Genomic DNA, 16666 nt, shown 5'->3' with positions numbered 1-16666 from the left:
CTGTATAACTCTAAAGTTGCTCATCATCTATTATTTATCAATTTTAACAAAAAAATTATTCATTAGATAGGAGTCTTTTATACGGAGTAAAAGAATAATGCCATCTGCTGGAATGAAGGTGTAGTGCAGTTTTCTTTACAACTTCCCCGTCCGTCATTAGGCTGATTTAAATAAATGTGGCCTCTCTGACCAATGGAAAAAGAATGTCAAGAAGTCCCTGGAAGTCATATTACCCATGTAAGGCTAATCCTGGGGCTGTAAATCCTGGGCCTTTCGAAGGAAAGGAGCTGCTTTTCGCTGTAGATGTTAGGAAGGGCTCCAGGACTTAACCCCAGAATGTAGACCAAAGACAGAGATTTAATAAGTGAAAAACAAAAACCTACAGCTTGGCATGAGAAGGCATGGCAGAGCAAACTGACACAGAAAGGCTTGGCATGGTAAACAAGATGTATCTGCAAGGAATTAACAGAACAGCAGGGAATATATGGGGCATGGCACAAGTGAAATATGAACAATGATTGGCATGAAGCAGGTGTACCGAATGAAGCTGATTATGGAGGCAGTGGCTGAGAATAGAGACGACATGATAGAAACTCAACAGAGAAACAATTAAACAGGAAATTAACTAAAGCAGCACATGGAAAACATAAACAACCATGATCAGAGGCAAGACCCCAAACAAAACTCAAACACCTTCAAATCATGACAGTAGAGGAATTGTGGCCCACTCTTCTTTGAAGAATTGATTTACCATAGCCACACTGGAGGAATATTGAGCACGAACAGCCTGCTGTGGCTACAGCATCGGCTTTAAGTCCAGACTTTGGCCACTCCATAAGTTTCATTATGTTTTTTTGTTTCTTTTTGAGGCATTCAGAGGCGGACTTGCTGGTGTGCTTTGGATCTTTTTCGTGCTGCACAACCCAAGTGCACTGGAACTTAGGGTACCAAACTCTTGTATTTGTCAGGGTAAAAGGCTGTCAGAAAACTTTTCAAAGTCCATGTCAGAAGTCAATCCTGATTGTTTACTATCAGGATCATCATCTATCTCCAGTCTTTATGATTTCTATGATGTCAGTGCAAAAATAAACGGGTCTTTTAGAGTTAAACTTGAAAAACTTTGTATTGTCAGTGAATTCTGCAGAGTAAGTTCACCACATTTTTATCCTGCTATGTTTTTAATATAATTGCACTGCTGTCAAATAGCAAATGCACCTCTGGCTAATTGCTTTGAAGATCGAATTAACCTGTCAGCTATGATCTTCTGTCATCTGAGCATCAGTTGAAAAGATAAAAAGCTATGTCTGATTGAAATATTGACTTGTAAGCAGTGACTCAGTCCTGTGCAGCCAAATGTTTAATCTGATCCTCAGATGCCAAAAGAACATTTCTCAGCATATGAAACTGATAAATGAGTTAGGGGAATTAGATAACCACAACCTGCTGAGTATCTTAAAAGTTAAACAGAAGTGGGCATGTTCTCACAAAACGGGCAGAAATTAATGTACCAGGGAAACCCAAATCATAAAAATATTCAATCAGAGGTGAGCATGATTCAACAAAGTGATCAAACAGTTTTGCAATAAACAAATTACACAAGAACAGCTTAAATAGTCCAACAAAACAAATATTACAAGGATTTATAATCCAAGTTTAACCTCTAAATCCTATTTTAAATGATTATTGCAGTTTCCAAATTATTCAACCCTCTGAACAGAATTCTTCATAACAGCAGAAATTTGCAAATCCGGAATCATCTCAGGTACATCTGATGCAACGTATCAAGGGCTTCAGGTTTAAACCTCAAACACCTGGACTGGTTATGGTGATGTTTCATTGTGTGTTAGAAACATGGCTAAGTCAAGAGAATTGTCTGAAAAATTCAGAGAAGAGGTCATTGTCTTGCAGAAACAAGGAGAAGGATGCAAATGTCCTGAGAGATACAGGTGAAAACAGAGTTCACATGTCTGAAGATAACTGAACAGGGACTATACGACCTGAACGTGGCAAAAAGAGGAAGGTATTAATGGCTGCCAAGATTTCTGAGGAGGAAGACGTTGTACTGTTCCAAAAATACAAAAAAACTATGTTCCAATTTGCTCACAACTATATAAACAAGCCAAAGAGGTTTTGGGATTCTGTTCTCTGGAATGGACCTATGGTTCACCTGTATGTCAGGAGGAGGAACAATGAAGCAAACACTGAAAAGAACTCAGTAATGCTCTGGGGCTGCTTTGCCTCCTCTGGCATTGGAAACCTTGAGCCTACGAAGGGCAATTCAATTCAAAAATACTTTATTAATCTTAAAGTGAAATTAAATGTTGTATAATACATGTTTCCTCATAGAGCTGTTGTAAATGCTGATGGCTGTGGGCAGGAAGGATCTCCTGTAGAGGCCTGTCTTACAGCAGATCTGAAGAAGCCTCTGACTGAAGACACTGTTGTTGTAGGACAGTCTCATGAAGAGGATGCTCAGGGTTCTCCATAATGTTCTTCATTTTATGAAGAATCCTTGTTTGCACAATGATCTCCAGAGGTTCCAGATGAGTCCCAAGAACAGAACCAGCCTTTTTTATCAGCTTGTTGAGCTTTTTTAAGTCCCTGGCTCCGATGCTGCTACGGCAGTAGATGATGGCAGAAGAGATCACACTTTCCCCAACAGATTTATAAGATGAATTCAATCAAGTTAGAGGAATTTGTGGGAGAAAATGTCAGGCTGTCTGTGAGGAAGCTGAAGCTTGTGGTTCATTGGGGCTTAAATTTTTTACAGAGCACCAAATCAGCCCTTTTACAAGTTTTTAATGACATATTTTTAACTACTAATTGTGGCAACTGTATTGTTCTTGTGCTTTTAGATTTGACAGCTGTGTTTGATACAGTGGATCATGCCATTTCACTCTCTTGTTTGTGCATGCATGACATAGCACCAAGTGGTTCACATCCTACTTGGCAGAGTAAACTTTTTGTGTCAGTCTCGGTGACAAGGTGTCCTCCTCTGTTGTGTGGTGTCCCACAAGGTTCAGTTCTAGCCCCCCTCCTCTATTCCTTGCTCCCACTTAGTTTTATACTTAGAAAATATGGCATCGCATTGCACTTTTATGCAGATGACTGTCAGATCTATATCCTTTTAAAAAAAGACACCTATTCTGAGCAGCCCCTACTTCAATGTCTTGATGATATTAAAGCTTGGGTGGCACTTTACCTTTTACAATTCAATGAGAAAAAGAAACAAATGATGGTTTTTGGTCACCCCACTGAGACCTTCAATGTGTTTAGACATTCTTTGGCTGGCTAAAATAAAGCCAGTTCTCTCCAAGCAGGACTTTGAGACAGTAATCCACACATTAGTTACCACTTGGCTGGATGGGTGTAGTTCACTTTATATAGGGGTCACTTGTCTCCAGAGGGTGCAAAATGCTGCAACAACTCATCTTTTAACTGGCACTTGGATGTTTAATTAGACATGCATCTTCTCTGTCTCTGTTTTTAAATGTCTACTGAAAACCCATCTTTTTTACCCTAACATTTGACTCCCGGTAAGATGTTGGTTTTAGGTAATTCTTTTATTGGTTGTTTTTGGTTGATTTTATGCTGCTTTGTGTGTTTAAATATAGGGCTGTTTACTTGTGTATTGTGTGTTTTAATGTGTTTTGTTCTGTATTTTTAACTATACAGCATTTTGGTCCTGTGTTAGTTGTTTAAAGTACTTTATAAATAAAGTTAGGTTAAATTGGAAACAGGAGAGTAGCCCCAATTCCACCAAAAGTCACTTGATTTAACTACCAGGGTTTTTTTGTTTTACCTGGGTAAAAAGAATCTTGGGTATATGTGTGTTTTATGTTTCAACTCCTCTGAAAGGCAGCAGAAAGTTGATTTATGTTCACAAAGCAAGATGGAGAATGAACAACTGGCCATCCACCTATCATATGTCCTCTTCCTTTGGTCCATTCTGAATCACAAAACGTATGCTTAAATATGAATCTCGTATAAAGTAGAAAACAGCAACACACAGGTCTTAAATATGGCAGGTGAGCAGAAGTCAGAACACTGCAAGAAATAAACGTTGCTTAGCAGATAACCCCACATAACCCCACCCCTCAACAACCTCGTCTAATCGAATGCCCTGCCCCCAGACCAGGATCTTTTATCATGGAAAGTGTCGACCTGAGAAAATGAAATCACTCGGGTAAATTGTGTCAAAATGCACAGAGAGCTTTCAAAATCCCTGGTAATTGTTTAAAGTCCCTGCAATTGAAACATATCAAGGTCCACCGAGGCTTGGTTTCAGGGGATAGTGGACTGGCCATCATAGTTGCCTGATTTGAACTTTTTTGAACATCTCTAGTGTGATTTATAAAAGATGACTGCAGCACACGGACCAAAGAACATTAGTGAAATGGAGGCCTTTGCCCATGAGGAGCGTGCTAACATTTCTCAGAAGCTGGTGTCTGGGTATGAATCACACTAGCATTTTCATTGCCACTAGCAATTCATTTAACTTTCCCTTGTCTTATTTTCACTGCTAGAAACTAGAGGGAGTGTACATGTGGTGCATGTAATAGGGGTTTAAATATGTCTTTCACACACACTTGTGTGAGGTGTACGCACTCTGAGAACCTTTGACCTGATACTGAGCTTTTCCAGAACCGCTGGAAATTGGGCTTCCTGTTCACTTTGAATGAACAGATGAGACAGTAAAACTGCATTTCTTTCACATTTACGACTCAGGACTGTGTGATTTCACTCCCTGAAACAGATTTTTCTTTTCTGAATGAACAGAAAATGTCTCAGGGATGTACGTTTTGTCAGGCTGTGCAGCAGAGAGGCCTTTAAACAAATTTTTCTGTATCTGCCTCTGTTTAGAGGCCATGAGGCCGGTGTGCAGGACATCTGTCGTAAGAGGTCAGGTCTTTTAATCCTCACATGCACTTTCACTTTTCTCTCATCTGTGCTCTTTTAACATCCCACCTCTGAAGATGTGGCTCTTATTTCCTTGTACTTGACCATGATGGCATACGATACAATATGTGCTTGAAAAAGAAAGAAAGTGGACAAGTGTAGGGAATATTTATCTGAACATGTGCAGATATTGGACTAAAAATAATGTAAACAGAAAACTGCAAGAATTTCATAAATCCTGGGAGACTTATGATCAAAACCCCTTTTAGAGGTTCACTGAAGGTCTATTTAATAGTGAATAACATACAGTTTAAATAAATGAAGAATAATGGGTTAAAAAGCTTTGCTGATAGCAGAGATAGTGCCTGTAAAAAGGCGGACATGTTGTATAAGGAACATAAAATATTCTTCCAAAAGGGGGAATGTCTTTCTGTACCTGCTTTCCATTTGTTTTGTGGCAGATTTTTACTGGCAGAAAAGTTGAGAAATGACCTCACCTGAAGCTCCAATGAGCACCCATGTGGTAACCTGCTATTTATCGTTCCCAGTTTCAGAGAAATGCAGATAAACGTAATGATATCTGATGTTCAGGCTCCTTTAGAGAGATAACACAGTGCCAGCGGAGGGGTCACAGCACTGTATATCCAAGGGAGAAAGGAGATTAAATAAGAGAATGTAGAGGAGTAAAAGAGGATGCAGAAAGGAATCAGTGGAGTGTGACAAATATCTTCATCTTTGTGCAAAAAACAGAGCAGGCAAGGGGTGGACAAACAAGATGGACAGAAGAGCAAGTGAAACAGAGGGACAGAAACTCCTCAAGCTGGAAACAAAAGGCACCATTGAACAAATGTCAGTCAGGGAAAGTGGATGAAGCAAGGAGAGAAGATGAGGGGAGAAACTCCCGTCGCAGTGGGAGAAGAAGCTCGAGGAAGTGTGATTCAAAATTTGTCAAGGTCAGTTTGCAGGGAATGGGAACCTCCACCTGGCTGCTCTTTCACTGAGATGATACATGAGGCCGGGCCGTCACGGCAATGTAAAGAATGTACACTGGTGTGTTCAACGAACAGTCAGGAAAATGAAGCACGCCACTTAAGCTTTCATGCAACACTTGAGAACAGAGGAGAACCAAGTTGACTCAGGTAACATCATTTTAATATTCCTATCCTTCTAGTTAAGACACAACAATACACCTGCCTGGTTTTTAATCTCTTTTCTCTGAGTTTCATCCCCTTTACGTAGCTTATAGCTGCTGACATGTGCTAAAATCAAACATGCAGATAACATGAAGGTTAATCTGTAAACAGGTGACTCTCTAAATGAGAAGAGATGGTTTAATAAAATCTACAGTAAACAAATATGATCACATTTTAAAACTGGTTTGAAGTTAATAAACGAAAGGAGCTGCCAGAAGGGGCAGTAGAGGTTACAATAGGTTTATTTAGGCAAAATAAGTAATTCTAATTCAAAAGAGGTTTTAAACTGGGAGAAGCAGGAAAATGATGGACAGCTCTTCTTCAGGATATACTTCAATTTTTGGTAATATTTGTAACGCTTAAGTGTCTGGAAATGTCATTCACCTGAGTTCACTGTTTGTCAGTTAGCAAACAAACTCGCATCACTTTAATTTACATCAACTCATTCATATGTTTCACCTATTAGTAACATCCTCTAAAAGTGAATTAAAACCTGAAACAAGACACCAACTGCTGCAACAACTGAAAAAGTTGAGAGAGCTGCAGAACAGAACAGAACAGAAGGTGAGGAAGAATCCAGCAAGAAACAATGAAAGCCAGGGAGCTTAAATATAGAGGAGGTGTGATTAGTGACAAGGAAACCGGTTGAGTCTAATCCGGGCAATGCTGAACAGCTGAGGGAGAGTACTGAGCAGGGCAACAGATGGAAGGATAACACAGAGAGCACAGAGAGAGCTGAACTAGACATAAAGAGATCTACAAACCAACCTGTTGGTTCCTACAATAAACTCTCATAAAACCATCAGGTATCTGAGTTCTCTCTGCATGTGGATCAGAAATTCACTGGATTGTTTACAAGCTAAAAAAACATCTAAACTGCAGTAAATAAAAAGAAATTGCTTTGAGAATTGTTGTGAATAAACTAAACAATGTTTGTAACTGTTGGTTTTTCCATGAACGCCACATTTCTCCTTGTGTGGTCACGGACACACTGAATGCTGGCTGCTGTGTATAAAAGAATAAATGCTTGTGGTCATTTTTGTGCTTATTCATAACCTAGTCATTCAACACTCAAACAAAGTATGTCTTTGTTTTACATGCAAGTTTATATTTGTGTGTGTCATGTTCAGCCAAAGAGGCCTCAGACCTTTAATTACAAATTACTTCACATTACCCTGAGCACTTCTCACGGTGTTCAATAGTTACACAGCACTGCATATTACAGTGCATTTTAGATGATCATTAATTTAATTGCACCTCTAATGTAATGTAATTTAGTGTTTTTTATAGTTAGAAATTATGCTTTTCTTTTACCAAAAATTTTACACATATGTATATCCTTTTGCCATCTAGGGCTGTGATTGTCTGAAGCTGCATTTAGCCAAAAAAAAAATAAAAACGTCATCCTCCAGAAAGCCTGCCTTAAAGTCCAAACCCTGGACTAAATGTGCCAAAATAAGTCAATTCATCAATTATTTCTTCTTACTAGATTGCTATAAACCTCTCTAAACACAGAGGTTGCTGCTCTTGAGCTTTCGGGTGTGTTAACCCTTCATTGGAGAGGGAATATAACAGTAACAATCCTATAGATGCTCAAGGAAAATACAAATTCAAGGAGCAGCATCTTTCTTCATTTAGCTTCATCTACCTTTACCATCATCTCTGACCAGCTTCCCTGTCTTTGCTTTAAAGAGACATTCCCAGAGCATAATGCTGCCGCCACCATGTTTCTCATTCAGAATGGTGTGTTCAGGGCGTTATTTTTCTGCCACAGCATTTTGCATGTAGGCTAGAAAGTTTAACTTTTGGTCTCATCTGACCAGAACACCTTCTTCATCATTTTGGTATCTTTTATGTTATTTGTGGCAGATTGCAAACTTCTTATGTCTTCTTTCAGGAATTTGACAATCTTGCCACTCCCAGATTTGGATTGAATAATTAATAGGTGCCCTTTCAACACATTCACCCGAGCTGTGGATCTTTGCAGCTTTTTCAGTTCCCATGGGCGTTTCTTTCTGCTTCTCTAATTGATGCCCTCCTAGCCTCAGTTTCATGCTCATCCGGGAGGAGTGAATGCTGCAAGTCACTGACTGGATGCAATCTGCTGGGTTTCCTTAGATAGAAAAACTTTTTATCCAATTTGAATAAAATTCTAACTCCGACTGCACTGTTCAATTGTTAGGATTAATTGGAATGTATGAACCTGACTGTTGTGAAGAACCTTGAGACGACATGTGTTGTGAATTGGCGCTATATAAATAAAACTGAATTGAATTGAATTGAATTATGTGGTTGGTCGTAATACTCTTTCCATTTTCAAATGACGGACTGAACAGTTCTCAAAGATGTTGAAAGCTTGGGATGTTTCTCTACTTTAAACTTCTCGCAAAAACTTCATCTCTAACCTGTCTGCTGTGGTCCTTGTTCTTCATGATGCTGTTTGTTCTCTAATGTTTTCTAACAAACCACTGAGGCCAGAAACAGAACAGATGGGTGTATAAACTATAAATTACACAAAGGTGGAATTTATTTACTAATTTTTAAAGTTTTGAATGATTTTACTTGCAGTAAATTTTATTTCAGAGTAAATGAGTAAAGAGGGTAAATACAAATGCACACCACACTTTCAGATTCCTATTTGTAAAAAAGATAATTAAAATAAAACCATGTATTGTTTTTCTTCCATTTCACAATAAGCACTTCTTTGTGTGAGTCTATCACAAACAATCCCAATGAAATATATTGAGGTTTTTGGTTGTAATGTGACAAAATGTAAAAAAGGTTTAAGAGGTGTTAATATATTTGCGAATCACTGCATAAACTGCTACTGAATAAGTTACAGATCTTCTGTAACAACATTCTTTGCACCAAGAATAAAGTGAAGTGTTTTGGTTTTGACATACAGCTGCTTGTAGTGACTGTAAAGCACGGAGGTGGAGTGGTGATGATTGGGGCTTGCTTTGCAGCCACAGGACCTGCGTAATTGGTATCCACTGATGCAACCATTAGATCCTCTGTTTATATCAGAGTTTTCTGGAGACAAATATGTGGCCATCCGTCTGAAATCATGCAGCGGGACCACCAAAGCAATAACACCCATTCAGGAAATATGATTACATCCACAAACACTCATGGTTTGACTGGACTTTTTACTTTTAACAGTATGAGGCAGTTGTCTCACTTTTCTACTTTTGCTATTCCTGCACAGCTTGGAGAATGCAATGCATTCTTTTCTAAGCACCTATTAGTAGCTGATATTCTAATAGAGGTTACAATGGGTTTATTTAGGCAATATATTCACCAAAAACAATTCATATTAACCCCACATACATATAAACAAGTCAGTGTTGGCATCTATTAGTGAAGAAAAAATCCAGTTGTTTGAATTTGTACTGGTGCTACAGAGAAGTTAGTGTTTCAGCGTCTGTGTAAGAAGACAGTTCAAATAAAGTAACAATGGTGGATGAATAAATTATTAATACAAAGAAATACATTGAATAGTAACATTTGTATGAATATTATTGTGAACTTAAATTCAAACTTATAAAAAGCATAAAAACTAAGAAATAAAAAGGCATTTTATATGTACATGCATATATATGTGCCAATAAGCTGAAATATAAAATCTAAGGCGAGCAATCCTGGCGGCTTGGTGTCAGCCCAGATCTCCTGCTGGCAGTCTGAAGGCAGCAGGCCTGCATCTGTCTGAGAACCATTTCACAGGTAATTAATGGATGTAATGACTGGAGTTCCTGGGAGAAAGTGAGACTGTTTTGCTCTGATGAATGTACAAAGCCACAGTTTTTTTATTGTTCCTTTTTAAATATAAATCAAACAAAATATGCAATTTCCAGTAATAAAGATCTTAAATATCACTTGAAGAGGGGGACTGAGACAATAGTTTCTATTTAAACATCATTGCACAACCAAAGTATCCACAACTTCACTATCAGGAGGACAAACTTTACGTCTGTGTTTAAGAAGCGAATGTTTTTCTTAAGCTGGATCTGCGTCATGAGCCTGGAATCACTTATGTCACCACACAACCATAAACCAACAGGAAAGACGCGTGGCACCACGAGAAAACACGGTTCACCACTCGGGCCAGGAGCTTAAACGCTTCCATACTGAGGACTGCAGCTCTGCTCAGCATGATTCAGGCACAGTATGTGTGGTTTTAGGTTCACTGAAATCATTTTTAGATTTGACTCTTTACACCACAGCTGATTGCTTTCTGCTCAGTCATTTTTCTCGGGATAAAGGGAGGGAGTTTTGACCCTAGTGCTGAAAATGACAAGATGTTTGTACAAATCTGACTTTCCAGCTAAACCTTTGACAGGGTCACAGATCTAAATCATCTGAATTTTCCTTTTATTAGCAAGAACAAAGTTAACCAGGAAACTTGTTGGAATTGAGTAAATGAAATGAAACTTAAATCAGAACCTAATATTTCCATATTAACACAAATGTAAAATGGCAATAAAGCCTCTTCCTTGAATAAAGATATAAGGTAGGATTGCTTTTATGTGCCAGGTTAACATCAGCATACTTCTGATCATCGCTGACTTGATTTTCTACAATTAATTCATCACAAAAAGTAGTTTTAGGATGTAAAACCTTCTGTGCGAAACGTTCATCCAGTTGTGCCTACATTTTAATATGTGCTCTGGAGCACATTTTTCTCCAGAGTCTTGAACAGAAGCAGATAAAACAGAGCTAAATAAATTTCAAGAAAGGTTTTTTTTTCTTCATATTTCTTTTTGTCAACTTGATGTGTGTCAATATTGTGTTGTTCTAAATAAAGTTTTAAAAAAATGATACGGGCCTATTTAACTGGTTTCCTTATTCTACAGGTCTGGCTGTAATTAGTCCTAGGTGTGGATAGTGAAACTGAACCCCAAAAAATGTGGTTAATCACAGTTAATTTATAGGACAATTGATTTGGATTGATCTTCAACCCTTAATAAATAAGACAATCATTTTAAAACTGCTTCTTGTTTTTACTCAGGTGTTATTTGCCTGATATACATTTTTTTGACATGTACAGAATAATCTGTGGCAGCCTGGTTTAGTGGGAGATCCCATCATGCATCCCAGAGCATTAGATATGTGGAAAACCATTGCTGGAGTGTTAAACAGTTAATGCCAAACTCCGGCCCTTGAGGGCTGGTGTTGCAGCTTTTAGATACGTCTCTGATTAAACACACCTGAATCAAATAACTGGGTTATTAGCAGGACCCTGGAGAACCTATCTGCTCACTGAGGAGGGAATTCAGCCATTGATTCAGATTTGTTGGACCAGAGACACATCTAAATGTTGCAGGACTCCAGAGCTTGAGACCCATGAATTAATGCCATGTATCTTGGTACAGCACTGAAATTCAACGCAGACATGCAACAGTCTGGTGGGGGGGGTGGGGTAAGAGTCTGAAAACTGTTTTTTTGGATGAAAGCTAGGTGATTCCAAGTGAGACCACATTGACTATGAATCCTTAATCCTTCTCTCAAACAATGCTGTGATTCTGCACTAAATACCTTCTGTGTTTGTGTGTCTACCCCAAAATACAAACCAGAGTGTGTGCTCTCTGTGTGACAGAACAAAAAGCTCCTGTTTCGTTCTCCCATGGGATCAATCAGGTGTGCCGCAGCTGTGGATCTCCACACACCGATGACATGTCCCTTATACACCCATAGCCTTGCAGAGATGCATACAAACCTACTGACATCTACCTACAGACTAAAATAAGCACAAATACGTGTAGCTTCGCACGTGCATCCTGACCTTTGACCTCTTTGACCCAAGCACCTCTTAGGAGGGGTTCAGCTGGACAGTTTTGAACACCTGCCCCTCATTTCTGCCCCATCAACTGCACTCAACACCAAAAGCACACAATGAACACTGATAGGGAAGAAAACAGAGGAAAATAGAAGTAAAACATTTAAAGAACAACAATGATTATCCATTAAACAGTAAGTCACTATGTACATTTTATTTAGTTAGCACCTTTAAGATCTTAAGGTACATTTCAGCTAAATAACATAAATAAACCCTAAAATAAAATATATGCATGCGTCACAGCTTGTCCTTGTAGGGTCAAGTGAGAGCTGGTTTCTATCTCCATGGGTCACTGAAGAAGAGTACACCCTGGACAGGTCCCCAGTCCATCACAGCTACATTTAATGTTGTATATACAGTATATATGTAATATTTCACATACAATAAAAAAAAAAAGAGTAAAAAGCTCAAATTGAGTAGAATCATTTCAGTGCTACTAATATCTCAACCTAAACAGATGACTCTTTAGCTGCTTCCTCTGTTGAGTCCACAGAACGTAAACGAACTGGAAAAGAGTTACAGATTGTATTGACCACAACTGCAGTGACTGCCACCTTTAGTTTTGATTTAAAGACAGATAACAGACCCTGATGAGTTAACCTATATGGCCTTTTTTATGAATGTGTTTCTGCCACCATCCTGGCCTTGAAAAGTTAGCCAAGATGTGAAGACTTTAAAGTTTTAAGTTATTTGTTTCTGTTTTAGTTGTTGGTTATATCACTTAAACCTCTCAGTATTGGTGGCATTAATATTATGTCCATATGTCCAGTTAAATACAGGCTTTCATAGGGTGTCCTATTTTTTCCACATAACTGTATACAAGTGGAATAAAAACACAGGAATAATTAACTCCGTCGCAGCAGTGGATATTGTGTTGCTCAGTTTGCCAAGTTTTCTAAAAGTTATAAAAACAGGAACAAACAACATTTTTGACATACGGTTCAAGCCTCAAAAGTCAGAACAAAGTTAGACAGATGACTTAACCTCAAAACTCAGTCCCAGATTTTTAATTCAGGGTTTTCTTTTTGCAGAAAGCCAACCAAAGACCAACCCAAGCCGTCCAGAGCACAATGACAACCTTATTCAATTGGAGAAAATTCTCAGACAACCAGAAGTTACGGTTTTCAAAAAGTTATTTGGAGACTTTCGCAATACACTATGTCAGAGGTTGCTGAGGTTTGGTAGGACCAACGTGCAGACAAGTGTGTGGGGCAACATGGTGAGTGGAAACGTCTTTAAATAATTCAAAAATGGGTAAACGTACAGGTGGGGACAGGGAATGAAAGCACAGGCAGGTATACAGACATGCAGAAGGTAACAAACAGGGAAGTTGAGGCAAGGACATGGAGTAGGTAGTAGCCAGGAGGAACCAGTGGTGAACAATGAAAATCAGATGGTATAAATACATAAGTAGGGTGAAGAATGGACCAGTGAACAAGGGGAGCGAATAAGGAGAAATCTAGAGCAGCTGGTGACAGGGAGAATGCAGGTAGGGCTAAAATAATTAATCAAATTAATCGTGATTAACTGATTATTGAAATAATTGTGAACTAATTTAGTAATTGAATAATACCTAACTGGAATATACAGACTCTAAAACATGCGATTAGCTGAAAGAGCAAAACACTCAGAGCAGTAATAACATACACATTTTGCATTTAAGATGAAAACCTTCTTCGTCTATACATATGCTCTATCCAGAACTCCTCAAGTGGCATAGTTTTAGCTTCACACGGTTCAAATTCTTTAAACAAATCTCCAATTAAGCACCTTTTTGCTATCCAATTATTAATAGATTAATTGAAACAATAGTCGACAGATTAATGGATTAGCAAAATAATGGTTAGTTGCAGCCCTAAATGCAGGACAAGGCACGAGGACGAGGCATTAAATTGAACATTTAGAAACAATCTCTTTCTTTAAAAAAGGACTGCTTTGTATGTTGTCTAATGCGAATAACCCTTCCTACAACCCCAGAGCAGCGTATCCAAAATATTACTTTAAAGTCAGAACATATTTAAACTCTGTTTGATAACATTTATTTGAAGAGATCTTTAACATGACGAACACATTCATATCTATGGCTAACCCCTTTAACACTATGACGGCAGCATCTTCCAGTTTAAATGTAGAGCACAACGTCTGTCCAAATGATCGGCCAACATGACTAGCGAATAAATCTTGAACTGGGACTACAGGCACGTTTTCTTATTTGCCTTCTAAAGCCTCATTTAATGCTAATCATTGCTTCTGTTTGACAGCAGGCAGCAAGTTCAGACTCTACTGAGACCTGTGATGGAGGAATGATGACATACAGTCAGGTTAGACAGACTGAAAGAAAGAAAGTGATTTCAGATGAGTCAATGACTGTGTCAAAGTTTGAACACAGTTGATCGAGGCTGATGAGTTGCAGCAATGACACATCTAATTACAACATTCCTGCCTTCCAGGCCCCAGTGAACCCAGTTAACTACACCTGTAAGTAAACTGTTTAACTGGGTTTGGGTTTGTGTCGTCTATTTGAGGAGTTATTGTAGCTACCAAGTACAGCATAACAAAAGAAGTCAAAAAGCATCAGATCTGAAAAGCTGAAACAATGTGATTGTTGAGCCTACCTTTTTATCACCTGTCAACTGCAGCTTTGTGCAATAATGTGATAATGTACTAAGTTAATAACAAATGTGGTTTCTATTATTGATTTGGTCCTGTGTCAGGTTTAAAGTACTAATACACTGGTGTCTCTCAGTGATGGCCCCAGGGCACAACATCCTAAATGGTTTAGTTGCTGTTCTCAACAACACAGTTTTGCAAATTGGTATAACCTGTTGCATTTCCACCCCTTGTCCACCTATAAAAGGAATCTTTGAACAGAAAAACTGATTTGCTAAAACTTTTTTTAAAACAAATCAGTCTCCTTTCAATCTACTTTCCAAGGTAGGGATTACGATATTGCAGCTGATTTTGCTCATGCCTATGCTCATTTCTTCCTCCAGAAATCAGAATAGTGAGCCATTTATATGGGTTTTTCTACAACTTTTAAATGCTGTCCTGATTCTGTTGCCAATAAATTTAAAAAATAGGCTGAGAACTATAACAACTGAGAGAAAGTGCGAATGGTTAGACCTACAAGAAAACACAAGCTAAATTTGTTTTAAGAGAACATTTAGCCCAGAACTGCTTCATCCATTCATTACATGTTTTCTTTTTTTTGTTAATTGCATCCTACAGCTGCAGCATTCATATTGTTGAATATAAAAGTGCAAATAAACTCATTTACTGTAACTTTGACAAAGTTTGATGTGTAAAGTAGCCATATTAGATTTCTGAGGTTGGGGTTGGAATAAAAACTTTTCCACTTGGAAGTCTGACTTCAAGGGGCATTTCTGAAAATTTCCTGACAAGAAACTCCAAGTCATGTTGTCCTAGTGTTTTAAAAGGTCAGTATGGCAGCACTTGCTATCAAAAGTACTACGCTGCCAGAAAGATTTTCATAAAAACCTTTGTCATGCGGGCTTTACTCTGATACCCTCATTAACCATCAGATTAAGACAGCTGTTTCCCAAAGTTGATCATAAATAGTATTTCCTACATATAATAATTGCCTATATATAATAATAACAGAGCTGTAACAGGAGATTTAAACAGCCATAAATGGTTAATGGAGTTTTGTCACCATGTCGTTGTTAAACTAACTTATTAGCAGTTTTTGTATGCTTAAATTAATGATAGCAAGGGTTTGACGATGAGGTCTCTTTGTATCCGAATCTTTCAAGCGCTCAGCCAAAAATATAACAAAGAAATGCCCTGAAGTGGGAATTCTGACTGGGAAATTCGGAGCTGGATGAGCCACCTTGAGTGTAGTACCCAACATGGCTGCCGCACCCACATATATGTGTTTTCCAACTTGCAACATGAACGGTCTCAACTTGGGTGTGGTGTGATTTCCAGCACTTAGCTCCTACTTCCGAGACATATCAGACTCAGCATTGGGCCTCTGGATTTAAGAAATGTTATGCATCTGTGTTAAGTGTCTGCTCTTATCCAGCTAACCTTGTCTTTTTTCTGGCTGGTGTATTTTAAGTAATGTAGCTTCATGAAAAAATGCATTGAAGTTTAAAAATGTGAAAACAAGAGTAACAATGGAACAGTGTTTTCTTCTGCATAGCATCCTGCTGAGGTTGGTGATCCTCAGCAGGATTTACAGCTGATTAGCAGAATATATGTCTAAACTGTGTAGCTAATCCTCAGGTGTTCTGTCATTTAGTATATTTATCAAATCCTTTGTAAAACCCAGAAACATTTGATGAGCTTTAGTGTTTGAATTCCAACAAATAGCCCGGCTCAGACCATCCTCCCGCCCTGCTGTGCTAACGGAGCGGCAAGCTCGCCTCTCGCCATAAACCGGTGACAAAATAGCAGCTCCTAATTGTTGAGTTTAACGCCTGGTGATTACAGGGACTCATAAAACTTCCCTCTGACAGAGAAACCCAGCTGCCACCTTCCCTTCATTCCTCTAAGGCCACACAGGGCGCCAGCGCCAATCAGCAAGTCTCCTTTTTTTTAACACCATTTCTTTTATTTTACAACCCTAAAGGAGGGAGAGGAGGCCTGGTCTCATTTAGCTAATGGAGACCAATAAACTCAGAGAGATTTAGATTAATTGACCATTTACAACCAGAGGAGGAGACAGTAAACTCTGCTCGGTCCATCAGCTGAGCTTGACTTTGAACTTTCAGCT

Source organism: Girardinichthys multiradiatus, chromosome 11, assembly GCF_021462225.1.
Source record: "Girardinichthys multiradiatus isolate DD_20200921_A chromosome 11, DD_fGirMul_XY1, whole genome shotgun sequence".
Taxonomy (NCBI): domain Eukaryota; kingdom Metazoa; phylum Chordata; class Actinopteri; order Cyprinodontiformes; family Goodeidae; genus Girardinichthys; species Girardinichthys multiradiatus.
The sequence above is the reverse complement of the archived record's forward strand: the minus strand, read 5'-3'. Positions refer to the sequence as shown.